The following is a 10,826-nucleotide window of genomic DNA, read 5'->3' as shown; positions in this document are numbered from 1 at the left end:
GCTGCACATTCATGTGGGGTGAATAAGAGTTCCCGCTTCTAACTAAAACAACATTTCCATGTTGTGTCAACATTTAAAGGGCAAAATTTCAGGAAAAAAAAAAGTTGTTCTAATAAATCTGGAGTTGTTTAATGAAAAAGGTCACATTGGTGGAAAAACTGGGTCAGTGCTACAAACACTCAGAAGACCTAAAGCCTGAAGGGAAAAAAAATTAGACATGGTTTATATCTGTTCAGTGAGGCTGTCATCTAGGGATTTGTTACATCCACAAACATGCAGGCATGGGGCTTTTAGATCAGTGAATGAGGGCAATTTCTCCACAGCGCACTTGACCATCTCCCACGGCACACTAGTGTGCCGCGGCACACTGGTTGAAAAACACTGATCTAGACCTAATAGACAGTGCGCTGAACCGTTTTTCTTCAATGATTTGTGAACCTCACTGGTGTCCATGGATTACATGAAATCTCTCCACTTTTATCCACCTTTGTCATGGTAGGAATAACAGGTCAAAGTAAGGGTGGGGTCATCTAAGATAGCACAAGGGTTAAGGTGTATTCCTGCCACCTGCAATGCTGCATTTTAAAAGTAAATAAAGAAGTCATGCAACATGTTGCTTCATTTGATTTTCTTGTTTTGTTTCTTTAAAATACATAAATGAATGTTATCAAACAGCTCCTCTACTTAAGAAATAAACATCACAAATCCTGACAATGTCATTATAGTTTCTTTTTTAGAACTTCTTTTATGTGCATTTATTTCTGTTAGACATGAAGATGTTTGTCCCATTTTTTCTGTGTTTACTTACATTTAAGTCAATACATTTTTTTAAACTATTGTTTAAATTGTTGTTTTTAGTAGTAAATCATTTTTTCCCTTTGACTCAGCTACAAATGCAACTCCAACGTTTAAACTTGGTCTTAAATAAGTTTAAAGCGTTGTTTCCCCTTTTTTCCATTACTTTTTTAGATCAAAATGTCAAAATGACCATTGTTGGAGTTCTTAATGTTAAAAAGCTTTGACACTTCAGTTTGTTGTTTTCCTGTTAACCGCTAGAGGGAGCGCCAGTCTCACATTTAAATCTTCACGCGTTGACCTTGCTGGCCTGCAGGGGTCCTCTGCAGCCTCACTTATCTCCATCTCTTTCCTTCACTGGAGCTGGGTCTGAGAATCCACAGTTTTTCTGAAAGCACAAAGAAAAGATTTCTATGTCACTCAGTAGCTTTTAATAAAAGGTGGATATTTGGTTAGCATGTAACTGTGTAAATGATGGTGGTGATTGTTGAGCTTCAGAAAAGGAGTTTGCTTTTGTGAGTTGTTTACATTTTTTACGCAGGAGCAATGCTATATGTTAAGTTTACATTTAATGTTATATTCATTTTTTTGTCAAAACACTGCGCCTTAAAGTTTGTGCAACGGCTGGGGAGCGGTGAGCTTTGTGTACTGATTTCAGCTCCTTATTACCTGAATTGCAGCATATTTTTTTTATCCCATAAAAAACAAACCAAAAAAAGTTAAATGTAAATTTTGCCGGTTTGCTGGTTTCAGTCCAAATTCCAGCAAAGCCACATAGTTGGACTGAAGGCACTTTGTTTAATCATTATGCTGTTTGGAGGACACTCTTGTTTAATATTAATTTTTTAATAATAACTGTTCTGGAGTCAACACAGATAAATTAAAGTCACAGGAACATTTGCTTGACCTTCAAACCTAAAGACAGCTTAAAATATGAATTTTTAAACTTTCTTTATCAATCAAGTATAATTTTTTACCATTAAAAAGACTTTTATGGATTTATTCTTAAAGGATTTTATGAAAAATGTGTTTCTTACAATCAACAATTAGTAAAAAAAAAAACATCATCAGCAGTGTCCTGTTATTTTTCAGGTCAGCTCACAGTTTGTTTGTTTTGTTTAGTCTCTTACTGTGCTTGTCCATTCTCTACTTATCTAATGTCACAACTTCAGATCTACAGAGGAGCTGAATAACTAAAACCTGTGTCACAATTCTTACTCTTTTCTTAGGTGAAGGCAGATTAGAAAAGAGTAACGAAACTGTGAGTTATAACAAAAACAAAACATTTGGAGGAAACTTCAGAACAGCCATGTCCTTTCAGGGTCACAGGGTTGCCAGAGTCTGTCCTGGTAGAGCAAAGGCAGGATACACCCTGGACAGGTTGCGAGTATGTTGTGGGGCCATCACACAATCACTTTCACAACTAGGGACACTTAGAGGAACCAGTTAACCTGTGAAGGCAGAGTGCCTGGAGAATCCCCCTGCATTCACAAGGAAAACATGCAAACTCCACACAGAAAGATCCCAGCCGGGATTACAACCAGGGCCTTCTCACTGTGAGGCAGGAGCGCTAACCACTGCGCCACCGTGCGGCCCTTCATGGAATATTTAACATTAAAGTAAACAGAAAACTAGTTCCATTTATTTAGATAATATTTCAAAAATGTAGACTTATTCAATACTATATGGGCTGCCTCTATATTTCAAAAGGGCTTCTGTAAATGCACAGCATGAGGGTCTTTATTTTGATAAAGAATGTTTTGTGCAACATAAGGTCAAAAGCTGGAGATCAATTTTCAACCTCCAGTTTATTTCTTGATCTTCACTTTGCAAAAAGCTAGAAAGCAGAACTGGCTCAAGAACTTCATCCCTCATCTCTGTCGGGGGGTCCAAACTTCTCACTCTGAGGAAAGTGACGCTCGTTCCCCAAAATTATTTTGGAGGTATTACAATTAAGGGATTATATGCATGAGATGTGTTTGGTACACACATTACTATCTGTTATTAAAAAGATCAAGTCCTATTTTTAGCTCCCTCACAGCTTTATGTTTTGTGAGAAAAGTCTACATGAAGGTAGATGTTGCCTAACCTGAAAGAGACAAGCCAGCAGGTTTCCCGCCCTTTCTATCAGTCATGTAACTACAGGTCAAAACAGGAGGATCTCCGACTTGTTCTTTTCTCTCTTAAGTAAGTGGCTGAGGTTTAATGTGAAATATCAGTGATTCACTTATGTTCAAAAGTCCTCTTCATCTCTGTGAGTTCAGCCAGTTTGAACTGCTCTGACTCAGCAGAGCCACATGATATCTGTGAAGTGAGGAGCCCAGGGTGGAATGAGGAGTGAAAGACGTCTAAACATGGAGCCATCTCAACTATGCAGCCTTGTGACACAGCAGTCTGTTTTAAAAGCAGAGCGAGAGCCCCCTGTACCCTCAGTGCTCACAGATGACACACTCTTACTGAAGATCTCAGTCTGTCTGCCTGAAAGCCTGCCAGTTGTCTTGATAAGCCGAAGTGCAGAGAGGCTGCAAAAGCTGGGGCACCAGTGGTCAGATTGAACAAGCTAGAGTCAAAATGAGTTTCTGCAAAACGTCAGCCAAAAGACTCAGCTGGGCTTTTTATAGTCGCCTTAAATTTAGGATGTGTTTAAAATGAAATACAACAGGTTAACAACTACTGTTGTGTACCAGAGTACAGAATTTGTCTGTATGTATTTATTGTGTTTCTTTTTGCAGTTTTAATGAGATAAAAACAAATTCAGTGTGTTTTATGGGGCTAAAAAAAGGATGTTTTAGACTAAAAACAGACATGAAGTTTTTATTTTGACTATTTAAAAAAAATGAATCAAAATTTTGCAGAACACAAAAAAGTATCTATAGATCAAACAAAATGTCATGTATTGGTAAAGCTTTTAGATTCAACGGAAACTGTGCTGACATTAACATTTGTTAGACAAGCAAAACCTTTTTTATTTATTGATGTTTTTATTCAATTTGTTTTGTATAATGCCTAAAGTTTTCATTTTCTCATACAGGATCACAGCATAAAGCATTCATTTGGGGAACAGTGAGTTGAGGTTGTGTCACACATGCGTTTTGCGTATTTTCCACGTATGACATTTCAGTCTTTTGTGATACATGTAATTAAGTAATGCAGGTAATTCACAAGTTTTTTTTTGTATTTGTTATTCATAGATGCGCGCAGATGTCCGTTGAGGGTTTTGGCCGACAAGTCTTTACGCGAATTCGGTCTTGAACTGTTCAGTTACGCAGTTTACACATATTTTACGTAGTTTATAGACAGTTATTATGTAAATCCTACACAGTTGTGCTAGATTCTTAAAAAATGCATACGCACATAGCTTTCCATGACAGTTCGAGTTATGTCTACCGTGCTTTGTGACAGGCCTTTAATTAATCATCATTGTGTGGCACATTTTATTATAAGACAAAGTGAAAAGATTGTCTTTTAAATGCTATTTAATTTCTTTATTTTAAAGGGATGTAATTTAATGTGGATTTTTTATGCTTCTTTACTGCTATAAATGTGCATTTGAATTCCTCATAAACACCTTGAATCTCCAACTAAATCCTGATAAATATAAGACAGCTGATACTTTGTTTTGTTTTTAGCTGCCAAAATGTAAAAGTTCTTAAAAACTTCATTGCAAGTTAAAGTTATGAGTTTTTACAACCTGGATTCTGATACCAAGGGTCTGGTTCATGCCTGTCAGCTGATGGCACAAGCAGGACATTTTCCGTTTTATAACAGCTTTGTGGTTCATTAAAAGTTTTTCCAGTGTCTAATAATAAAGGGTCTAAAAGGCAAAGTGTTCCCTGAGGGCCTCTGCATTTACCAGTATGCATTCTTGCCCTTCTTTTGCTAAAACTTGTGAGAATGTAACTCATTTGTGCTCCGCTACTTTGTCTGTCCAGGAAAGTATTTGTATTTCTAGTTTTCTTTTTACCCATCAGGGAGGGGGGGGGGATCACTGATAAATACAAAATTGAAAACATTATTTTTCCTTTTTTGACTGAATATTTCATTTATAAGAAAGAAGTGCAACAACCGAATGTGGTGTCCTTGTTTTTCTTCTTGTGTGTCAGATACTGTTGTGGTACTGTTCTATTTTTGTCTTTGTTTTGCAGTTTGTGAACCTAAAGGTGGATAATTTATCACACCAGGTTGTGTTGAGACGGCAAACGATGATTTTGCATTACATGAAGGGCTTTGTGAGGCCGGGAGTTGCTGTCTGACTTGTTGTGGTTTCTGTTTTAACAGACTGCAGCCTGTGAGTCAGTCCCAGTGTAAAACCCTTTCAACCCTGCCATGATTCAAAAACTAAAATTTGTCTCATTGACATCCAACCTCAAAGCTGCTGTAAAGTACTGTATGATTTTGGGTCTATGAATAAAGTCAGTGGTTGCAGCGGTTTGTTATGTTGCAATACTAAACCATGCTAATTAGAACTCGTGTGACTAACACTTTTCTCTGTGTTTCAGGTGATATTTATCTCTGCAGGACTGAAATGTAATGATTGTTTTTACTTTACGACAGTAAGAGATTCACAGATGTTGGATAGCACACAGTCATGCTGCCGTATGAAGGCTGTATTTCATTTTTTTAATTAAATCACTTGTAGCTGTGTCACTAGAGATTTTTTCTTTGATTATATCCCATAAATTCCTTTTTTTAACTGATTTATTATTGCAGGTTTTACTTTAGAGGTAGAAGGCAGTTTATGTGATGTTGTCAGGGTGAGCATTTCCATTCATGAATGTTCTGTGAGGTTTTTGTAAGATAGTATATAGTTTCAGCATCTCTGTTAAATATCTCATGAAAGACATAGAAGCACTTTTTTTGGATTAAATTCTCACCTGCTTTATTAATCTGTTGTCAAACTCTTTCGTTTTCACACACGATCAAACTGATTCATTTTTTTTGAAACAACAATGTATTTAAAAAAAAACCAAGAGATTTAGGATGTCAGAAACAAACTGCTTTTCATATCAACACCCATAATGTGTGGTCACAGATGACCACTGGAAACTTCCTTTTTGTTTTTCACACACAGGACAGAGGAACCTGTGACCTTCCAGCACATTAAAAGACTTTAGTCTGTAATTCAGATGGATGTGTTTCCTTCTAAAAAATGTCTATTTGAGATGATCAGCTTCTTTTTTTAAAGAAGTGAAACAGGCGAAAACATGCTGAGGAAATGAATGAACAACACATGTTTGAGAAAGGAAGAATAAATAAAATGAATTGAGGGAAAGAAACTGTTAAACAAACTAAACTAAGAATGGAGAAAAAGGAAATAATATGTGATAAAAAGCTAGAGATATGACGAAGGCCAGAAGAAATCAAAGAGGTGGGAAGGCGAGGGAGGACAAGAACCGGTCTGAACCAGTACATGCTGAGTCTTAGGTTGTGTGCTTCTGTTCCCTCCTTTCCTCCTCGCCTTTCCTCTGACTCAGATTGGCCCGACTTTTTCTTTTAGCACTCCGTCATGTGGTCGATGTCACTAAAGAAAAAAATGAAAACAAGTGAAAGATGAGACCAGAGGGTGGGACGTAGCAAAAATGTTGGGATGTTCCAGAACACTGAGTGAGGGGCAGGTGTTCCCTACAACATTACATAACCAGAAGAAGTGCGCAGACAGAAAAAAAACAGACAGATTGTTTCACATAAAAACAGTCTTAGGAAGTAGCTGGATATTTCTGGGGAAACAAATTGTTCCAGAGCTGCAGCAGTGGTTGCAGTTCTTCTTTTTTTTACTGTTGGTTGACTTTCTTCATTTTAAATACTAGGAGGATTTTCTGTTGTGTTAATGCAGGAAATCCCACCTTATTTATGAAGTTGCATGAATTATTCACTGTTGATCCATTTTGGTGAGATCTTATTCATTTCATTAGGGGAGGGAAACACAGAACTAATCATTAGTAAAGTAAACTTTTATGATTATATGACTAAAATTTGTCCTTGGAGAATTAGTAAAGTGGAAAAGTAGATTGTAACAAAATAAACTTGGTCAGTTTATTTTACTTTTTATCATAAAAGTAACTCGGCCAGCTTAATCACTTTTGAATTTGTTACAGAAAAAGTTGATGTTTTTTTTTCCCATCAAATTTCTATTAAGTTATCAAATAAAGCAAGTTTGGTAGTTTGGCAATTTTTTCAATGCACATTGAGCTTTTTTTCCTGATACAACCTGCAAAACGTTTATCCGTTTGGCAAATCTATAATTTGGCTCTAACGTTTAATGGCTTTGTCTACCTATCAGAGATCAGGAGATTTAGGAAAAAAGTTAAGGAAAAATGGGTAATGTCTCAGAAATATGACTTCTAAGCTTGGGCTATTTGTCAATAAGGGAGAGTTTCAACAGTTTTGGAGTTTTTTACTGCTTTGACAAAATAAATTGTTTATAACGTATTTAAGATATTTGCACCTTAAGCATTCGTGCAAGTGTAAAAGCTTCTTTTTTTAATAAGAAGTCAAAAAATCCAAAAATTTTAACCTTCAATACAGAAACACAATGTTTGAGGTACATTAAATATAAAAGGAACAGACTGTGCATAAACTTTCATAAAATGTTTAACTTTTTTGTATTAAAGTGTTTTTAGTCTAATGAATTTGCAATAAAATGAACATTAAAAAGAATAGAAATGAATACTAACTTCTGTTTAATACAGCTATCGTGTTTAGAAGTAGACAGGAACTGTTATGAAAATTTGACACGCAGAGTGTTGGAAGTTTACGGAGGTCTGAATGAATGGTGTCTTGGTTTGTCCATCTGCAGAGATCTGGCTGACCGTTACAGGGTTTATGATCACTAAGACTATTTTTCAACTCAGGCTGGTGCCAAGGCCTAAACATACTTCATGGACCGGCTCAGGCCGGCTTCTGTGTGAAGATCACACATACCTATTTTTACATCCCTCCTTCCCATCTTCCATCATCTGGGCAAATACAGAATCATCTCTGCCTATTTGGGACAGTTAACCCCAGTTTCCATTCTAGGTTGCCCTCAAGAGAACACTTAAGTAAGTTACAGTGGAGCTGCTGAGCATAAGTGGGGATTGAGCAGTTGTCTGGCAGGCAGAAGAAAGGTGATTGAGTTCCTTGTCTTGGCAGACTACTTGCCAAAATGTCCTTCAGCAAGGCACTGATCCAAGCATTGGTTCTCATTTGTGGAAAAAAGATGTTCATTTTCTAAAAGCAGAAACGCAGACTAATTAGATAAGAATGTGGCTTGAAAATAACTGGAAAATACCATTCAACTAATATTTAGTGAGAAATTTTAGAACTCACAAACAAATTCACTTAGTGGTTGAAAGGAAAGCGTCATCTGCCACAGCGGAAAATCTGGTCCACCTGGATAGAGACCAAGCCCTACTGCTTTCATTTTCCACTGCACATTTTTGTTGTGTTTTGTTCTGGAAAAATCTGAATGTGTGGCTGCTTGTTTGTTTTTTTTGCCCTTTTGTGGGAAACTTGTACCTTCAGCACAATCACAGCTAGGTTAATGTATTTGGATTTCTTAAAAAACATCAGAAATACAAATATGATCAACTTTGTCTTTTACCTTCACGTTTTGATTCTTGTGGAAAAATCCTTTTTTTTTTAAATAGTAATCAACCTGTTTTGTTCTTTAACAACACACTTATTCCATTGGAAGTCCTTGAACGATGGTTAAAGTGTAAATAATGTCAGTTCCTTCCCCGTAAGTGCAAAAGGAACACAGCAACATTCATTTTCCTAAAAGGAGAATTTTCAAAACTCATTGGACTGCAAAAGATAAATGTTATTCTTAAATAGTGATTGCATGGATGAATGTTTGATCGTTCCCTTGTGTATGCCACATTTTATTATTTTAAATGTGATAAAAATAGGATATGCTTAACAAAAAGGTGTTAAACTCAACATTTTTTTTCAATGTAGTTATAGAGCCGCTTCATGTTTTTCAAACCTGTGTGGAATCATCTGAGACGTTTTTGTGAAAAGCAGGAAACCTGTGAAACTGAAAAATCACCAGTAAAAAAACATATTTTCTAACATTTGAGAATAAAACATAGAACTAAACTTTAAATAACCCTTTTGTTCCATGTGCAATGAGGTAAAAACTGCTCCAAACAGACAGTTTTCTAGTTTTCCAGTGAGCTGCTGCGAGAGAAAAACAACTATTCACAAACACTGAGTGTTAATGTGAAGGCGAAAAAAGACAAGACTGCTTAACCTTGATGCTGGCGGCAGACCTGAAAAATAAAACAGAATTTAGTCATATTTCTAAGTCAGTATTTGGTATCCAGTGACTACAACATGAAAGGATCTGGATGAATTAGACGAGGACTGGAGAAGAATCTAACCAGGAAGTGAGCGTCAAAAGTTTCATGTCTCCTTTTTCTATGTGCAACGCTGAGATTTTTCAGGCCGTAACTAAATCTGCAGCAGTTACCCCTTCACTCTCCCTGCACTGACATGCCGCTTACAGTGACAGATGATGATTAGTATATTCAAAAGGGACGGACAAATCGCACGTTCATAGGAATTATATGCTAATTTGCAAATTGAGCCCCTTCAGACAAGAAGAAAAAGAAAAACTTAAAACAATAATTGTTTACATTTGCTATAATTGGGTGTTTAGTTTTATGGTTAATTCGTTTTAGCCTATCTGGTAAAAGATTTCAGATCTGAGCACAGTTTTTTCCCCCTGTTGCCCCCATGTAGCTCCGCCCCTGGCTTGAATGTTCTGTGTAGCATAGTTGCTTCTTTGCACAAAACTGTGAAGTTAAACTGTCTTGCTGGATTATGATATCTGGAAATGTGTGTCAGTGCTGGGAGTAGTTTGTGAAATGGATTTTCCACAAGTAAAAGTTCACACTCATCTTTCAAAAACAACAAATATGAAAGTTAGTGATTGGGGTACATTTGAGCATTCTTGTGCTCTCTGATGGCATTTATCATCATTGGCAGTGATGCTATGTTGTTCACACCGTGCATGTAACAGGCGTTCAAGAAAGCACTAAAAGCACATTCATGAAAGACTTATTCACCAGCTGGGCACAGACAACAAATATTGATTTCTCCTTCATGATCAATTTTCAAATGGTTGGTACTTTCTTTTGTGAATAAAAGGGAGGCCCTCCACACATCACTACCAAATCTGAGTCCCTGATTGGTCAAATTTTGACCTTGTTTACTGTCAACCCAAGTTCAGTTTTTGCACGTGAATAGTGACAAGGGAACTCGAGTTTTAAACACAGCACATTTATGTATGCTTACATAGACTTTTCATTGAAAATGGTCACTTGAACGCCATTGCAGAGGGCGGAGTGAATGTAGCTTTAGACTTTAAACTTTTTTATTTGTCAGTGTATCAAAGAGAACAATTTACCTTAACTGCAGAAGGCATATCTGTATATTTGTTCCTGGTTTCCCTTGAAAACGGCAATTCCAGATTTCCAACAATCCACACCTAGCAAACATTAGAAAAGCAAATCACAAAGGACTCAAGTAAATGAATGGAAAATATATGCTTTTATTTACCTCACAACTGTTGTTTCAATCAAAACAGACAAGCTCAGGAGTTAGTGCTAAATATCATGAGATACTCAATTGTGGAGAGCCACTGCTCATGACATTTTTACAACTCTCAACAAGAGCAGCTGTCCTCAGGAAGCATAAAAAAAGCTTAAGTTGCTACTATACACAGTCACTTCTATGAAAGATGACTTTTTGAGAAGAATTTTTGGAAAGACCTTTTGTCTTCTGAAAACTTCTGACTGTGTTTTATTTCATCTGCACTTATTAAGCGATTTAGAAATATCAGTTCTCAAATCACATCATAGATTTTTTTTGTAAATATGCTCAGAAACAGCAGCAAGATTTATCTAATTTGTTTAAAGTTAAGAGTTATTTTTTAATGATTTTTACAAAAAGCAAATTAATTTTAGAAATTTCTGGGTGAATAAACAGATTTGGGCACACGCTGCTTTATGAGGGCACAAATCTGTTTCATTAAGACCCTGCAGTGA

The sequence above is a fragment of the Oryzias latipes genome, chromosome 4 (genome assembly GCF_053564925.1).
Source record: "Oryzias latipes strain Hd-rR chromosome 4, Olatipes_Hd-rR_3.1".
NCBI lineage: Eukaryota > Metazoa > Chordata > Actinopteri > Beloniformes > Adrianichthyidae > Oryzias > Oryzias latipes.
Note: the sequence above shows the minus strand (reverse complement) of the source record.